Source organism: Arachis hypogaea, chromosome 2, assembly GCF_003086295.3.
Source record: "Arachis hypogaea cultivar Tifrunner chromosome 2, arahy.Tifrunner.gnm2.J5K5, whole genome shotgun sequence".
NCBI lineage: Eukaryota > Viridiplantae > Streptophyta > Magnoliopsida > Fabales > Fabaceae > Arachis > Arachis hypogaea.
Genome location: NC_092037.1, coordinates 2,165,513 through 2,185,728, shown reverse-complemented (window position 1 = coordinate 2,185,728; position 20,216 = coordinate 2,165,513). Strand labels below are relative to the sequence as shown.

Sequence of the window (20,216 nt, the reverse complement as noted above, 5' to 3'; positions counted from 1 at the left end):
TTAGTCCTTCCGTCAGTTGGACGATGACGTGTCACGTGACATGATGACGTAACACGCCACGTGGCAAGTCAAGCACGTGTCACTTGACATGTAAAAAAGTTTTTTATTAGTCAAAATAGTCCTTGAAAGTTAAAAATTAGTCAAACTAGTCTTTATATAATTTTTTTATAATATTAAATTTATAATATTTTTTATACTCCTAATTTTAATATTATTTTTTAAACCTTAATGAACAAAATTCTCTTTACATAAAATAATAAAAATAATTAAAGTTTTATAAAGTTATTTTGTCATTTGTATTTTAAAATTTTACATTTTTAAATTGTAATTTTTTATGTGAATTTTTTTTATTTAAATGAGTTTATCAAATTATTGTTGATTATATATTTAAAAATTTAATATTTTAAATTTTACCAAATAATATAGTAATTATTTTAAATTTTAAATCTTTTAAATTTTTTAAAATTATAATTTTTATTATTATTTAATTTATATAGTAAAACTCAATAATTGAAAAACTGGTTTATGGAATCACTTTTTGAATCTTAATATTCTAATATAATTTTTTAAATATTTCATTTAAAACAAAAGGAATTTTATTTTAATACGAAGCATATCTATTTATATAATGTACTAGTGCGTAGTAGTCTGTGTTATGCATATGTATAATGTTTCCTATTTCATTTTATCTCATTGATTGGTGAAATTAAAAGAAAAATGATATAATCTATCTCAAACATATGAAACACATAAAAATTTATTATGATCTTTGCACGTATTACACTTAAGAAGCAATTCGTTTATAATAATAATAATAATAATAATAATAATAGTTTAGTTTAGTTTTCATCATGTTTTAGGGAGAATTCTAGAGAGAGAGGCTCTCTCATCTCTCTAGATTTTAGGATAGTTTTAGTTAATTCTTACTTGGATCTAAGGTTTAATTCATGCTTTGATTTACTTTTCCTTTACAATTCCTTGTTCATCTACTCTTTCTCTCTCTAATTTTGTATTTCATTCTTGTAATTGTTACTTGTTTGTTGATACACTTTTTCTTCTTCTATTTTCCTTCAATGAAATTTGAGGTAATTCATGTAGATCTTGTTTCCTTTAATTGTTGTGTTAATTCTGATGGTTTCAGTGGCTAAGAGAAGGGGGTTGAATCTTAGCCCACTTTTTCTTGATTACACTTTCTGGTCTTTGAGGAGACTTTTCTGTTTTTGTCTCGTCCCTAGCCACGAGACTTTTTACTTTTGTCTCGTCATTTGGCACGAGACATTTTTTATTTTAGCTCCTGTGCAGCAGAAACAGAAATGAAGAAGTAGAGAGAGAAGATTACACCCAGATATATCCTAGTTCAGCTGCTAAGTGCAATGCAGCCTACATCCAGTCTCCATCACAACAATGATGGAATTTTACTATAATCATCCAGATTACAAATTGTAAAGTGCTAACCCAACTTACAAGGGGATTCCCACAGAATCATAAAACATAACATAGATGAACAAAGGAACTCTAAGACATCTATGGCTTTTTCTTTTAATTTTGCACTCTCTGCCTTTTTCTGCTCTATGGCTTTTTCATACAAACCCCACTGTTTGCCTTTTTTTTCCATGAGACTCAAGACATGATAAAATTAAACAGAAAAATTACAAAATAGAATACATTGAAGGAGAAGAAAATCTGTAAGCTTAGGTAGCTATGAGACTTCTATGCCTTGCACTCTCACTTTCTTTCCCTGAATCAAACCGTGACTGTTCACCCCTTTTATAGAGAAGTGAAGCCTTCACAGTTGAAACACAAAACCGAGCTTAGCTTCTTTTCCTTCAAAACATAACTGGTTCGGCCACAGAGAGAGAAGAGGAAGCTCATGCAAATACCTCTAGTCCTTCCTTGGTCATCACTCTTCATCAATCCGAGCACTCCATCCTTGGCTTCCTCTCCAAGATGGATTTCTGGCCCTTGATGCTTCATGATGATGATGGCTTCATCTGCTCCAATCTCTGCCTCTTCCATCACTTCGCCACTCTAACTACTTCCTGTGGTGGTTGAGCAGAATCAGAGACAAGCCATGCCTCCAAGAATTTTTCTTGCTGGCCGAATCTTTATCAACCATTTTTGGTATGAAGAAGCCAAGATCTCATCACAGAATCTTACCATAAGTGATGCGGATCTTAGCCACAACATACTTTTCTTTTGTTATGGTTTCTTGCCATCATTAGTTCGATGGTCTTGAAGCATGCATCTTCTTCTTTCTTTTGGTTGTTGAACATTGCTTCCATTGTTTCCTGGACAATGATCGAAGCAAAGAAAGAAAGAGATGAGAGAGAGAATAAGCAATCTTGGAAGAAAAGCATTTAAGTGAGTTAAACCAATTAATTGGTAAAAGTTGCTTTTACTTCCCTTAGAGTGGCGTGTAGCAAGAATCATAATGATTCCATTAAATCAAAGTCAAATTCTCTCTCATAGTTCCCATGCAATAAATGGTAATATAATGAATTTGAAATCCATCACATGGTTGGAATTGAGATTCGTTGGAAGGCATAGGCAAATATCAACATTTGCTTTCCTGATGAAGTATATTTCAGATCATGCATGAGGAACATTTTTTGGGCTCGGAGCATTTAAACTCATTCTGGCCCAAGTTATTTATTTTCCATTCAGCCACAAGAAGCTAACTTCATATTAATGCTGAATATTTTAATCATTGGGCTAGCAACATTTTTATTTCGGCCCAATGGTTTCAGCCATATATGATCATAATATACTAATACCAAGGTTGAATTGGGCTTGCACCAGAATTTTATTTTCGGCCCAAATAAAACCTGCACAGCAAAATTAATTTAATTAACATAAATGGATCAAAATTAGATTAATTATTTTGCTGTTAATAATGTTTGATCATCATCAATTTAAATTAGAGTTTTCCAAACTCATCAAATTCTTTACATTTGATTGTTGTTAGATTTAATTCTTGTTATTGATTTACTATGCTTTCCTTTTATGCCTTCCAAATGTTTGATGAAATGATTGGTTGTATTTTAGTATAGATTTTGTTTCTCTTGGCTTTGGTTGAGTAATTAGTGACGCTTGAGTTATCTAATTCCCTTGTTGATTGACAATTGGAAGTTGCTAACTGACTTGGATACCACTAACGCTAGTCTTTTCCTTGGGAATTGGCTAGGACTTGTGGAATCAAGTTAATTCATCTACTTGACTTTCCTCCTTGGTTAGAGATTAACGAAGTGGTAGCAATAAACAATTTGTGATCATAATTAAGGAGGATAACTAGGATAGGACTTCTAATTTTCATATCTTGCCAAGAGTTTTGTTAGTTGCTAGTTTATTTTCATTCCTATTTACATTCCATGCCTCTTATCCCAAAAACCCCAAAATACCTCATAACCAATAATCATGCACTTCATTGCAACTCCTTGTGAGACGACCCGGAGTTCAAATACTCCGGTTAATTCTTATTTGGGGTTTGTACTAGTGACAACCAAAATTTTTGCATGTGAGGACTCTTTGTTGGTGTAGAACTATACTTGCAACGAGAATTCATCTATTTGAGGAAAATTTTATATTAGCAAGAGTTCCCGCATCACTATCCTCTGCACTTCCGCCTGAAGTTCAGCGAATTGGGATAGGAGCTCAGCTTGTGTGAGTTGGGAATTCTCCATGTCAGCCATGTTCGGGGATCAGAAATCCTGCAAAATAGAGGAAAAAGAGGAAAAAAGAAAACTGAACAAAGAGAATAGTGGGATTAGGTGTATTCCGAGCCCCACGGTGGGTGCCAGTGATTCATCCGAGTATTGAGGTGGTCGAGCTTTAGCGCTTTCGAGCAAGTTGTCAGCAGAGAGGAAGAGCTATGCGTTGGCTAGGATCGAACACCGCGGCAGAAATACCTGCAAAGGATACTTCGATACTCAAGTCAATAATAATCTCAAGTGAGTGTATTAAGTAAAACACGAAGACTGAGAATAGAACCTGTCTTTAGCCGAGGATACTAGCTCGGCTTTATAGGCGTTGGTTTACCCGTTTCCTAGAGATCAGTCTGAGTTTATGGATTGGTTATCGTATTCTGTTTTGGTGATTTGTTTTGTTTAAACACGTTTTTTATTTTTCGGAGGAGTGATCCCGATCTTATCTGATTATGTGCCGAACTTATCGGGTGGCCGAAGTATGTGGTGACGTATCAAATATTATTATAAAACATTTTATTAAAATTAAAATTAAAAAATATGTAAAATTATATTATAATTTAATTATTTTTTATTTATATTTAATTTTTTAATTATTATTTTTTAGATTAATATTAAAGTAGAAATTTATGTGTAGTAACTTTACATAAAGTTAATAACCGAGAAATATTACATAAAAATTTAGTCAAATCAATCAAATCATTTAACATAACTTTTAACTGCACCTAAGTTTTCATCTAATATTAATTAATTTTATTATTTTTTAAAAAAAAAATCAGACTAACTAGCATTTTAAATCCGTTTTTAGACGGACCTTCACGGTGTGGGAGTACGACGTGCCCGTTTTGCCACCCATAGAAACTTCAAGAGCACTTGAAGGTGCATGCCTTCTCAATTCTCACATTATAAGCTTAGTCCCTTCTCTTCCCTCTTTTTCCACCTTCCTCTCACAACTTCTGCAAACATTCACACACATCGTCATATATGTGCCTCCACGCCATGGACCAGCTTCCCCAACCCGAGCGCCACCGCAGCGACAAATACACTTCCACTGCTCTTGCCGTCACCCCCACCAGACTCAGCACCAAGCGGATCCTTCAAAAGGACGGCCCAACCCCCGCCAGAACCATGAGGTACCGGGGTGTGAGGCGGAGGCCATGGGGACGATATGCCGCTGAGATAAGGGACCCTCAATCTAAGGAGCGGCGTTGGCTGGGGACATATGACACGGCGGAGGAAGCCGCCCGCGCCTACGACACCGCCGCCAGAGTCTTGCGTGGCCCCCATGCGAGAACCAACTTTGTGTACTATACTTTCCCTCCTCAACCTTTTTCCATCTCCGTCACCAACAAAAATAACCATAAAGACATCCTTAACCGCAGTAGCCACCTCTTGGGAAGCCAGTTCAGCTTCTCCATCCATCCTAACCAACTCTTCAACTGCCGTAACCGCCACTTGGGTGGATTTTGGCCTGACCCCTTCTCCTCCTACTCCGCCCCTTCTTCATTTTCTACCTTCCAGCAACAGCGAAACCAGCAGCTTAACTCCACAAACATGCTCCTCCCCGGTGACTTCATAGCCCCTTCTGTTTCACCTTCCTTTAGCCAGCATTTATCCAACCCCAAGGGCAGTTTGGTCAACTCATCACATGGTGGCCATGTTAACCCTTCTCCTTCATCTTCATTTAGTCACCATTCATCCTACCCCAGAGGCAGTATCAACTCATCACATGGTGGCAATGCTAATCCTTCTCTTTCATCTTCCCTTAGACAGCCTTTATCATACCCCAAGGGCAATTTAGTCAACTCATCACATGGTGGCAGTGCTAACCCTTCTGTTTCATCTTCTTCCTTTAGCCACCACTTATCATACCCCAAGGGCAGTTTAGTCAACTCATCACATGGTGTCAATGCTAATAACCTTTCTCTTTCATCTTCGTTATCCTACCCCAAGGGCAATTTAGTCAACTCATCACATGGTAGCAATGCTCCTAACTACACCGCACCCTTTTCTTCCTCTTGCCTGACAAACACAAACAGTCTCGGTTGTGGCAGTGAATACTCGCAAGAGTTCTTTCATCACTCAGACTCATCATCGGAGTTGTTGGAAGACATAGTTAGCGGTTTCTTGAAAAGTCCAAAGCCCACTAAAAGTGAGTGTCTGTTGTTAGGTGCTCCTACTTCTCCATCACAAGATTCTTCCCACCTTAAGGCTGAGTCATTTCCTCCTCTTTCCGCTGTTTCCACAGGCCAGATGATGAAGAAAGACGAGGATTTTAATGTTCCTTTGTATCAAGATGGTTTCCACATGCAGCAACTTGGTGTTTTTAATTTCAATGGCTCTAGCAATGCGGCAGTTCCCTCTGGCATGCCTCTTACTCAGGAGAAGAAGATAGACAACAACAACCACAACAGCATCAACAACAACAACAACAGCAGCAGTAATCATCTTGAAGAGTGGCCTATCATGGAAGACATTTTTAATCAGTACCCGGACTTTCTTAATGATTTTCTTAATTAGATTAGGTTGCGTACTTTTATAATATGCACTCTCTGTGTTTTGCTTTTCTTTTTCTGTTTTATTTTAGTATTAGGTCGCTGGAAATCTAAAAGTTTAATTAGTGGTGTCTGCTGCTTCTGTTTCGATTTATCTTATATTAAGGAAGCTATATATATTGTTGTATGGTTGTTGTTCAGAAAGTTACGTTGATCTGATCTCTATTTAGGGTTTCTTATATTTGTTTTGTTCGTAGTAGCTAAGTTTGGGAACTCATTTTAATTTGTACTCTGCTACCTCTCCTGCTATATATATATATATATATGGATAATGGATGAAATTAATATCTAATATTTCTTATGTATTAGTATTCTAGATTTATAATACTACACATATTAGCAGGGACGGACCCAGGCTATACAGGAGGGGGGCACTTGCCCCCACTAAAGAAAAAAAATAATTATATATATATATATATATATTCTTAATATAATTATATTTTTTACTCCCACAAAAATTTATAAAATTGTTTTGAGATTTATGTTAAAAATAATTTTTTATTAAATTAAATATGTAACAATATTTATTTTATTAAATTTGATTTAATATAAAAATAAAAAATAAGTAAATAAATTAACTCAATAAAAAATTAATGAATAATGTTAATATAATTTTTAAAACTTATTAATTAGTTAATTATCAAACTAAAATTCAGTTTTTTAAATATAAGTAAAATTATTAATTTTTTTCTTCAAAAATTTGTTGAAATAAGAAAAAATAATATCATCTATTAATTAATATTTTTTATTTTAAAATTATATAATACTTTTTAATTTTATCTCTTAAATAATCTTGCTTGCAACAACTATTTTAGATTAAAAAGTATTTTATGTCATAAATATTATAACAAATAAATTTTTTAATCCAATGGGTGGTAATTAATATTTGAAAATTATAATGAGTAATAGAACAATTATTTAAAAATATAGAAGTTAATTTTGATATGTTAAAATATGTATATTTTTTAACATAGTCATTTAATTAAATTTATTCTTTTAGATAACTATTTAGGTGATAAATGTAAAAAATTATATTTTTTAATTATAATACATAATTAAATTGATACATAAAATCTTTAATAAGATAGTATATCAAAATTAAATTAAAAATATATAAAAAATGTAATTATTTAAAAAAAGAAAAATAATTATAAATTAAGTTTCTATTATTTTATATAAACATACTTTTTATATATTCGTTTTTTTGTATTTACTATTTATATATAAATCTAGTTTCAAATTATAAATACTAGCGTATCAATAAGCGCTAACGTGTCAACTAATTCACTCTTTTTCTTATTGAATGTGTATAAAAATAAATAAAAGTAAAGACAGTTAGAATGACAAGTTATTTAAAATTTAATAAGATATTTTAAGTTTAAAATGACAAGTTAGTTAGTTAGATATTTTTGTCCCCATTTCTAAAATTTTCTGGATCCGTCATTGCATATTAGACATTGCGGTTTTAAATTTAAAAGAATCTATTATAGAATTAATATGCTATGTTAATATTAGATAGAATATAGTGAATATTTTTAAAATTAGATAATACTTGAATTGATAATAATATTTGTTTGGAGAGAAGAAGAGTGATGCTGTCCACGGATTGGGAGACTCGAATATGTCGCATACAAGTCATCAATGGCAGGTGGCCAATATTTTTTATGATAAATACATCTAAAATATTATTTTTAAAGATATTTTTTATAATTAAAATTTAATATATATAATTGATTAAATCATATTATTTTTATTAAAATTAGATTAGATAAATTAATTCAGTAAAAAAATTTATAAATTAAATCTTAAACTAATCTAAATTAATATTTTTTATAAAAAATGATTACGATATCTTTTTATATATATATATTGAGAATTTTAAATTATTACCTACCCTTCTCTTCTCTCTCTATTTTATAAAGTTAAGATTTAAAGTTCTCAAAATTAATATATATCATAGGAGTATTGTAGTCATTTTTTATAAAAAAATATTAATTTAGACCAATTTAAATTTTGGTTTATCGATTTTTTGGCCAAATCAATTTCTCTAATCTAATTATAACCGAAATAATACCGTTTAATCGATTATATATGTCAAATTTTAATTATTAAAAAAATCCTTAAAAAAAGATATTTTAGGTGTTTTTATTTGAGAGACTCCTATTTTTTATATAAAAAATGTTATTCGTACATGACAAATTAGTCTTTAATATATTTATATATAAGTATATATGGTTTAATTTATTGTCAATATGTATTTATATTTTAACATATATATTTTATACTAATAACTGAGTTTAGTTATACGAAGAATTTCTGTTTTTATATTTTTTTTGAATTTGAGTCAACATTAATTAATTCTTAGTATTCTTTTTTACTAAAAAATTTAACGCTAATATTTAATATGTTTTCAAATATATATATATATATATATATATATATATATATATATATTTTCCTCCCCTAAATCGTTGCAATTTCTTTTGGTTATGCATACCGGCCATTTCTTATCATTTCTCTATGCTTAGAGCACTTTTGGTTTCTATTCTATTTTTTTATTTTTTTTTATAGGAATATTATACATAACTTATATTTTTATGTTTCGTTTGATTTTGCAAATAACATCTGATGTATAATGTATTAGATATTTAGTTATTTTTATATAAATTATAACATAATATTAGATGTTTGTTTCTTTGTAGAAAATAATGTTAAGGTTAATTGGTTTTATATAGAACTCTAAAAGTTCATTAGTTTAGCACAATTTATGTGTATATTTATTACTAAATCGTATTAAAGTAGTACCTTTTTTTTAATATAGAGTAAACCTTATTATTCTATAGATTAATATAAATTATAAAAGAAGGCATTTATATGTAACTAGTTTTCAATTTAAATAATCTGGGAAATATGAATTTTATTTATTTATATGTATATTATTGAACAATTGATATATTTTTTTGAGGGACTAAAAAATAAATTGTAATGGTAGGAAGATAAATAAAACAAAAATCAGAATTTGTCTTCATATAGCTTTGATTAATATGGTTATACAAAGGCTTTAATATAGCTTGTCTATTTCTTCTAGCTTGGGTAATGTTGTCCTACAAAACCAGTTATTTTAATTTTGTCAATTCAAGTATTTTGCCATTTTAAACAAAACCAATCACCAAGTCGTACATAGAACATTAATGTTACAGTGTTTACAGTTGTATATGCGGAAACTTTCCTCTATATTATAAGCAGAAAATGTTCTGAATATCTGTCTTTTTATTTTTTTTAATAAGTATATTTTATGGTGTCTTAAATTATACATATTTTAATTCCATAAAAAAATAAGTTCTATAATAACTATATCTTTTAACATTTACATTTAAATAAATTAGACAAAAAAATTATAGACACCTTAAAAATGTTAAAATTTATAAACACCATAAAAATGTTTTCTTTAAAATAGCAATAGTTGATCGTTGATACGGTTAGAATTTGCTTTTTGTAACCAAAGAAACAATATCGTTAGATTATTCTAGAATGGTCACATACATATCAATAATGTTAGAGAGATAATTTTTAAAGTTATCTTATATAATATACATCTATATTTTTATATAGAGTAGTGTTAAGGAGTCAATGGTCTAAGCGTATAATGTGTATAATGAGTTAAATTTTTGGTCCATGAATAAAATAAAAAAAAAAGTATGAGGAGCCAATGAAATATTTATACAATATATACAATAGAAGTTTATAGAGTATTAGAGATATAACTATTAGTACTATCTTTTCTCATCAACTAAAGCTTTTGAGATGAGTGGTATTGTGACATGATATCATGTCATTGGCTCCCTATACTTTCTCTTTTATATAACATTTATAATTATATATTTATAAAATTTTAAAATTATATTATTATTCTGATAAAAATGAATAAATATTAAATAAAATAACTTTAGACTAATTTGATTGATTTTTTATTCTCTTCCAAATATTATTACCAGTGGATATATATGCACATCCCAATTTGGCAAAAGTAAGAAAATTAGGCAAATACTACGTCAGTTAATTAAACTAATTTATGTGCATAATGTTCCCGCCGTGCCGTTACGAGTTTTCGTATCGATGTCACCGTTCCCCACGCCACTCACCACTACTAAGATAGCTGTGGTCTATATATGGACCAACTTATATATATCATTAAAACTTAGATCAAGGGGGACTAAATATGACGCTTATTTGGACCTACTTGTGAAAGTTTTTGTCTTTTAGAGGGTTATCTTAATTGAATCAACATGATATTATTGTGATTGTTTAACTTTATTACCAAGGATTAAACAATTAAAATAACAGTAGAGTTATATATTGTCATAATTTTTTTTTTTTTACAAAATTTATACTGTTAAGAAAAGAAAGGTAAATTATATATCTAATAAGATAATATTAAGTATTTAATATTATCTTATTAGGACTTATCTTATTTAATATTTATTAATTATTAAAATAAATTATGACTATTTTTAATTAATTTATTTTAATTACTACTAAATATTTCTGTATCTAACGTATTCAATGTACGAAAGCTTTTAGCGAAGAATTTCAGTAATGTATTTGTGGAGAAACTAGAAATAAAAGAGAAAATTAAAACATAATTTCAGCTTCTTATTTTAAATGGTTAGATGGAAATATAAATTTCATGTGTATACAAGTTGCTTTACTTTTTAATTTCTTCTACAACTAGAGTTTCTATTTTATAGTACATAATGACTATTAATTATTTATCGCTATGTTGGCACCTTAATAGTAGAGCTACTGGTTTAAATATAAAATTTTCTATTCTTAATAATACAATGACCGAATTCTTGAGAGATAATGAAAAACATCTTCTGCTTAACCATACCTTAAAGTTCATCACTTTATTATTATTATTATTCACTTATTAATCTGAATGTTAAAATTTAGAACGTGAATAAAGAAATTAGTGTCCAAATATTATCTAGGGATATCATTAGAATCAGGACGAACGCAGTTGGCACCACACAAAAGCCTAAGGCCTTGTTGGTATCAAAAGAATTTAGTAGAGTGATTTGCGAATAGCGATGATGAGATCTTACTTTCTGCACATGTGAAGTGAAATTAACCTACCCCTAATTATAATATTGTATTATTGTGAGAAATCACTACAAAAAAAAAAAATACCCATTTAGATATATTTAAAAATTGTAGTTAAAAATAAAAAATGATGTCTTAGACAAAGACTACACTTTTCAGACTATGAAAATACTTTAATTGAAATACCTATTTGGTCATTGTCTATTCAGCCGTCGCCTATATATAAGTATTTTCTAATAAAAGTCAATAGCAAAGTTTTAAAAATCGGACCGGATCGACCGATTCAACCGGATTAATCAGAAACCGATCCAATTCACTTATAAAATTGCCTTGAAAAAATTGGTCTAACCGGCAGTTAACCAACAAACCGGTCGAACCACCCAGGTTTCAGTAAGTTTCGATTTTTTCCCAAGCCACAAAACAGCGTCGTTTTGGCGCTGGGTAAAAAAAAAGGAAAAAAAGGGGCCGAGGTAAAAATAACGTTGCTGGAGCCACTCTCCTGAGTTTCCTCTTCGAAAAGTAGTCACCCCCAACCCTAAATTTCTCCTCAACCTTCTTCCCCACAAACGCCACCATCACCTCCACCAAACGCCGGAGCGAAGCTCACCGTCGCGAATCGAGGCAGCTATCGCGGATCAAAGCATCACCATCACCGAAGCATTGGGGTCGTCTGGTCCTCGGCTTTAGCATTGTCGTGGTTGTCGCCTGCTTGTCATCATCACCGAACCGTTAGTCATCATCTGGCTCTGACCTTCTGTGTTCTCCGCCTCTCCCACGGTGAGTGCTTTACTGTTTTTGTTTTTTAATTAATTTTGTGTATTTGGTGTTGGTGATAAAGCTGTATGAATTGGGCATATTTGAGTTCATAGGTTTTTGGTTTTTTCAATTAAATTTTTATTCAATGAAAAATATAGGAGAGATTGGAGTTCACAAATTCAGATGCAGAGTTCTTCTGAGTTCTTGTTCTGTTGAGTTCTTCTGAGTTCTTCTAAGTTCTGTTTTAGAATTTTGTTATATAAATTAAAATTCTATTCTGTTGAATTTTTATTTGAATTTTGGTATTTTGAATTTTGCTGAATAAATTTAATTCTGCTCTGTTGAATTTGGCTATATTGAATTTTGGTGAATTAACCAGGTGAATTGCTGAATTTAATGATGTTGATTGTCGTATGAATTGATATATTCGTCTCGATTTTAGATTGCTGTCATTTTGAATTTAGATGGAACAGTCATAAAATGATCAGCATTCACAGCAATTGATAGTTTTCTAATAAAATCAAAATGATTGGTAGAAAAGATGCTTAACCCCTGTATAATCAATAATCTTGAGAAAAGTAGAAAAGTTATTTGTAGTTTATCATTGAGAGAACTTTTATACAGGTCAATAAAACTAGACTCCAAAATCTTTCAAATAAGAGAACTTAAATTAGTAGCATTATAGATAGAATATAGATGACATAAAATGCACCCAACAAAATTTCCAAGTCCATTCACTAAAGTAGTGAAGACAACACAAAACCAAATCTATATATAATGTCATTGCAGCAACTCACAAGGACCAACATGGTAATAACAAAATAAACATGGTAAAATATATGTCATTAATATTGATTTTTTATTGAATTTTCCTCCTATTTTATTAGATGGAGGAGACATAAAAGTTAAGGTGGATATGTCTGATATTTTAATTGAATCCTCAAATACTTCTTTTGGTGGTACTTCTAAAGATGGTGACTTTGGATTACCTACTTATGATGTAGACATTGGAACACTTAATGATGATTATGACTTCTGATGAGTAGTGTTTTTGTTTTGTTGAAGTATTGTTTGTTCAATGTTCTTTTGGTTGCAAAACATATTGTGTTTGTCATTTATGTGAGTCTTGATTTTCTTTAGTTATAAACTTTGATATTTGAAATTGTTTATGACTTTTTAATGATAAATTATGGATAATTTATTTTGTGAAATTGTTAAAATTTAAATTTTATTAGTTTAGAAATTATTGAATTTAAACTTTTAAAATTATATATTGAATTTTTTATAATTTTATTCTATATTTAATTAAACCAGTTCAACCACGATTCAACCCCGGTTGAACTATTGAACTATTGAACCAGTTATTTGACCGGTTCAATGACCGGTCCGGTTCTCGCAACCTTGGTCAATAGTCAATCATACTTATTCAGCCGTTGCCTATTTTCAAAAGCTATACTTTTTTTGTACCAAAAGCTACATTTTTGGCATTTGAAAATAGGGTGTGCTATTCAAGTGATGCTGTTCAAGATCAAAGGCTATGTTTTTCAGCTTCCATGCTTATCAGAATAGACTACACTTATCCTTGCTACTGTATCACTTATAAAGCGTAGCCACATTGTATACCATAACTACTCTATATAAGTATAGCCTTAGGTCCCTTGTTATTTTTTATTATTATTTTCTGTATATATATATATATATATATATATATAATAATTTTTTGTACAACATAATATTTAGTAGCATGATTACATATATTATTCTGTATTTTTAATTAAATGAGTTAAATATTAAAAAATAAAAATAAATACATAATTATACAAAATAATTTCTTTAAATAATAAAAATTATATGTAAACAATATATTTATAATGATCCTAAAGTACTGAAATGAAGATAATTTTGAATATTCATACATCTCATACTAAATTAAGTATAGTTATATCAAAATAAACATGAGATCACTTACAATTTACTACTAATACTCTCAGAAAAACTAAAATATTATATCCTATATATACATAAGTATCTTCTAATAAAAGTCAATAGTCAACCATATATGTATTCATTTTTAACATTACTCCATCTTAGCCAATAAACCACAATAATAAACAACTTAATCTTCATTATTCATTCTCAATATTACTCTGCATAATTATATAGTAAAATATTTATAATGACATTCGCAATTATAAAAACTAAAAAATCAAACTGAAAATAGTTGGGTAAATTATCAAAACTATGTTAGCTTAAAAAATAAAGTTAGCACAATTCTTGGTGCTGCTTCAGTTTCTGATATCCAGAAAAATGATATTCAATAGATAAAAAAAGCATATATAGCTACAAAGGACATGCATTATTACACATTCAACTGCTTCAACTTATAATTACCAACACTTCAAAACTATCAATGATTGAAATTAGAAGATATATAGAATTGCAGAAATGAAAATTACAGAAAGAAGTGCATAAATTTAAAATTGTAGAAGTGTACAAATTCAAAAGTGCAAAAACGAGAATTCTAGCAAACAGAAGTGCACAAAATTAAAATTACAACAACTAAAATTGCACAAACAATTTTCAGCCATAGTAATACAACTTCAAGTGTTAAAGTGTTAATAAAGCCAGCAACATATGATTTCCAGCCATAGCAATTAAAATAAATGCAAGCAAAAAACGATAGAACAAGGAAAAATGGGCATACCACATCTATGTTCGAAAAATGATCGAATTGATCCATGAGTATTATTCGCATCTATTGGAGAGTGTTGGACGTCTTGTAACAAAGCTTCATATTCTTCTGGCCTCATTCCATGTTTAGATCACTGCAGTATTAACTTAACCATATTTTGAAATCTATGAATCTATTTTTCTTGGTGCTGTTGTTTGGCCTTCATGTCTCTAAGTTCATCCTTCAAAGTTGTCACTTTCTCTTTGTGCTACTTCTCGATTTCAAAAATTTTAGCATATTTTTTTAAATCACTTTGTGTAATAAATCTTCCATACCACCTAATCCGACCTGGTTGTTCTTTCCCAAATAAGGCCTCAAATGCTTCCTCTTCTATATCACCAGCAGCTTGCCAATTTTGGAAGTCTTTCTGCTTAGAAGAAACATTTAAAATTGAATTAGTTACTGTATCCTAAATTTAAAATATAATTATTAATGATTCATTGAACTCTTATAATGACATCTTGTGTTTTCTGATCAATTTCTTTCCTCTTCCAACTTGTTCGAGTAGCAATGAACATTTCAAACCTTTTTGGTTCCTCATTTGTTTCTTTTGTCGCTCGCTATAAAACAAGGTCTTACTTCACTTTCTTCCTTCAATTTATGCAAATATTAGTCCTAATAAATATAAATGTGCTCTTCTATATTAAATAATTATACTAGAGCCACTCGTACTCTTACGAAATTAATTGGCGCATGTGGTGTGAAAACTTCTGTTGTTTCTAATGTTGATTGTTCTTTTGACTTATTGACTATAAGTGAATAACAATTTAGCATATAATTACATAAAATAGAATTAGCAAAAAATCAAATTACAGAAGACAGAATTAATAAAATAAAAATTGGCAGAAAACATAATTACATAAAACAGAAGTGCACAAAATCTCCTAACGCGTCCACCACCAGTTATTATTGCAGAAAACAGAAGTGTAGAAAATATAATTACAAAAAATTCAATTAGCATAAAACTGAATTACAGCAAATATAGCAAAATCCATTTGCAATATAGCAAAATCCATGGAATAAACCCACAACATATATAATTTCTAGCAGAATCAACTGACCTGAACTTTACAAAAATTATAAACAAAATATTTCATAATCACTAAATATTCAAGGATTACAAAATTCTATGACAGACAAATCCAAATTATCCTTATAAAATGCATGGGCAATCCTCACCTTAATAATTTTAACTAATTGATCAACTCCACTCTCTCCAGGAAACAAAGGCTGCAATATAAGTTGAGCTTCAGGGAAGAAATGCAAAAATGAGTAAAAACATTGATACCTATTTATTCAAGCATCAAATTACCTGTCCAAGAAGTAATTCAGCTATTACACAACCAGTTGACCATATATCTATCACGGTTGTATATTCAGTGGCACCAAAGATAAGTTTTGGAGCACGATATATAGTATCTTGAATAGATGTAAGAAACATTAGGTTCTCCTTTCACCTGATGAATTAAAACATGGATGAAGCTTGAGTAAAACACAAAAAAACCTCTATCAACAACAATCTGTGTATTAAGCACAAAATCTTGCCAATACTTCAGCACTTCCAAAATCATATAGTTTCAGCTGATGAGTGTGTAACCTCACCTGACACAAGTAATGTTTATGAGTACGACAAATAGTAACTAATGCCATCATAAGTATACCAGACAAAGATCCTACCATCTTTGTGTTAAATTAAGCATAACTTAAATTCACAAGTATTACTAAAAGGTATGGTTCTAAAAATCAGATCGAACTGGCCGATTAGACCGGTTCAACTGGAAACCGACAATGAAAATGCTCTGATTCCTTATCAATAACCACTGATTAGAGAACCGTTCAGAAACTATTGAATCATCCGGGAATCATTCGGTTGGACTGGACCAGTAATTGGCTGGTTCTAAAAAACAATGCCATTTTATGTTTTTTTTTTAAAAGAAAAACCAAAACCAAGTTGAAGCCATTCGTGAACCCCTCCCTTCCTTGCTGCTGTCGTCCCCAGGTTCTCGGCACCTCCATTTCTTCCTCTTCCCCATGTCCTAACAAGGATTGAGAATTGAAATTCCTATCCTCATTATCATCATCAACTGTGATGGTAATTGCCTTTTGCTTTCACTTAGTTAACCTCTAATAATGAAGGTAAGTCAAATAAGTAAAATCAACTTAGGTTCACAAGTCCTAATCTAAGACTAGATTTAGTGAAGTCTAAGCCAATTAGCAAGTCTCAATTACCAATCAACAAAAGATTTTTGATAACTCAAGAGTCTCTAAATAATCAATCCAAATTAAGAACATAAAAATCTAAATTAAAATCCTCCCAAGAATTTTATCAAACACTTGGAAGGCACATAATAAAAACATAGAAAATTAATAAGAGATAATAAAATCTAAGATACCCTATTGCAAGACAACAATAACCAATGATTAAAGAAAGAACAATAACATAAAAATATGAATTGCATTAATCTAAATCAAAGAGGGCAAGTGTGCATTAATAATGAAGTAAACAAACGGAAGCAATAACAAATAAACAAAAAGAAGTAAGATGCTAGAACAAACAAGAGTAAAGGAAAACTAAATTAAAGGAACATTGAACCTGAATTGGAGAAGAAATTGACAAGAGAGAGGAGAGATCCTCTCTCTCTAGAAAACTACATCTAAAACCTAAAATTATGTGAATGAGAGTGTATGTGAGAAGTCATCCCTGATTCCCTCACTCTGCAGCCTCTAATATGTGTTTTCGGGCTTGAAACTGGGCCAAAATCAGCCCAGAAATTGCCCCGGCGTTTTCTGATATCTGCAGCATGTGACGCTTTGTGACACGTACGCCTCGCCACGCGTACGCGTTGCTGAATAAAAAACTTGGTCATGCGTACGCGTCGTCCCATGCGTACGCATCGCTTGACGCGTGCGCGTCGCTGCCAGCTTCCTAAAACCTCAATTTCTTATATTCCTTCCACTTTTGCATGCTTTCTTTCCATCCTCTAAGTCATTCCTACCCTATAAACCCTGAAAACACTCAGCAAACATATTACGACATCGAATGGTAATAAGAGAGGATTAAAACTAGCTAATTTAGGGCCAAAGAAGCATGTTTTCACTCATAGTATAAAATTAGGAAGGAAAATGTAAAACATGCAAATTATATACATAAGTGTGAGAATAATTGATAAAATCCAATAAATTAAGCACAAGATAAACCCAAAAATGGTGTTTATCAGTAGCTCGGCACGTCGTCCACTGGCTAGCTTTTCTGTTCGTGGCTTGGAGCGGTTCGCCGTTTGTCGTTGTCTCACCTCTCGCCGTTGTCTCGCCTTTCCCCGTCGTCTTGCCCGTTGCCGTCCGTGTCTCTGTTGAAGGTGAGTGGTCATGCTTTGCTTCTTCCTTTTAATTTTGCTTTGGTCCTGATGGCTCTGTTTAATTTCTGAATGCTCGGTTCTTCTTCTTCCTTTTAATTTTTAAAATTTTTGTTCAAATAATGTTGCTAATGTTCTTCTTCTTCTTTGCTAATGCTCTATTTAATTTAGTGTCATCACTGTTTTGATATTTTTTATAATGTACTACTCTTACTGTTTGCAGTGTTTTGTAATTGCTGTTTTATAATTTGTCACCCTTTTAGTGTAATTATTGGTTAATGTTCCGTAATGTTTGTTGTTGAATGCTGATTGTTGAGTTCACATATGGTATTGAATGTTTGTTGCTGAATGCTGGCATTCAATCTGTAGTTGCTATTTTATAATGTTTGTTGCTGAATGCTAAAAATGAAAATCAAAGGGTAGTAAAAATCAAGTCACAATGAAACCGACACAACACAAAATGTATAATTAGGGTTTAAGGTCTCCTCCACCGAACGCTGCCAGCGAGCAAGCAATTAAACACACTCACTGAGAGAGAGAATCAAGAAGCAAGAAAAGATCAATGGCATTAAGGGGTGTGTCTCTGAAGATTGAAGGTGAAGGGAAAGAGCTCAAAGGGTTCGAAGGGATCGGAGGATCATTCCTTAAGCGAGAGCGTGAAGGAGTGGTCGACATGTGCGATGAGGAAGGCCAAGGATATCACCCACTATGATTCATCCCTCTCATCATCATTATCGACAAGAACTACTCCAAACCAAAACCCCAACTCTCTCATCTTTTCAGCTCTATTTGATTCTTCATCTCAGCGAATTGAATCAAATCAACCAGGCCTTCCTCTTCTTTTTCATTTAGTTGGTTCTTAATTTTTCTAATATATGTAATTTTCTGAATCAACTGGATTAGATTATGTAGCTTTTTTTATTTGGGATATTTTTGGAGACGCATTAGAAGAGCTATTTTGTTATTATGTTTGCTATGATAACATTCACATATTGTGTATGCTTGTGATTGTTCGGTATTTCCATTTTCTTTCCAAGTTACTTGTTGTGGTTATTTTTTGAGTTAAGGCTTTGTATTTGTGTGTGTGATGAGAATATATGATAATGTTGAATGTTGTTGTATCTAATAGAAATTCTTGGATTACCCTCATCTTTGGTCTTTTATATAATTTATTTATTATTTTATTTTAAAATGATTTTTTTTAGTTGAATTACTAGTTGAATCGATTGGACTAATAAACCAATAAATCAAAGACTAAAATGGTTTGATAGTTGGTCCAATTCTAAGAAGCTTACTAAAAGGCAACGAGGCCTACATGTTCAAGAAACACGACAGTCCACTTATGATAAAATGAAATCTAGCATTTTCATATAGAGCAATAGGAAGAAGAATTGGATTAAAGAAAAATACAACTGGAAAGTAGTTTTAAGAGCAAGTCACCTTTAGTTGCTGTGCACATAAATAGACATTTGACGATATATAGAAATAAGGTGTATAAAATTTTCAACAAATATAAGATGAAAATTGACTTAACAAAAAGAAAGGTATAATTCCTAATACAAAATCGCAGAATGTAACATGAGGCAGAAAACATCCCAATCCAGATAGAGAGTGAGCCAGAGAATGATTACCTAGTGAGCGCATGATGGTAAGCGACGATGATGAGTGCACGAGGCTTGCGACAATGGTGAGCAACGACGATGAGTGCCCGAGGCGACGATTGTGAGCTACGACGGTGAGCACCCGAGACGACGATTGTGAGCAATGGCGAGCTCACTAGATGACGATGGTGAGCGAGATGGCAATGGTGAGTGGCGGCGATGGTTAGAGACAGACGAAGGTGAAGAAGAAAAGGAGAGAGACGAATGAAGGTGATGAGTGAAGGCATGGGGAAGAGTAGCTTTCTTTGATTTGGTGAAATGAGTGGCGCAAAGGGGAAAAGCTTAAGTGTATTTGGTGAAAAGGGAAAAAATTTTATTAAGTGTCGGTGTGTATATTTGATCCTAGATATATTAGG

At 31.3% G+C, this 20,216-nt stretch overlaps 1 long non-coding RNA gene across 1 annotated transcript; it reads left to right on the top strand.

Moving 5' to 3' along the window:
• The first annotated feature begins 11,675 nt into the window (after nt 1-11,675).
• Nucleotides 11,676-19,198, top strand: LOC112732434 (uncharacterized). Its single transcript, XR_011870116.1, has 2 exons — nt 11,676-12,136; nt 13,614-19,198. It is a non-coding gene; the product is annotated as an uncharacterized lncRNA (long non-coding RNA).
• The last annotated feature ends 1,018 nt before the right edge of the window (nt 19,199-20,216 follow it).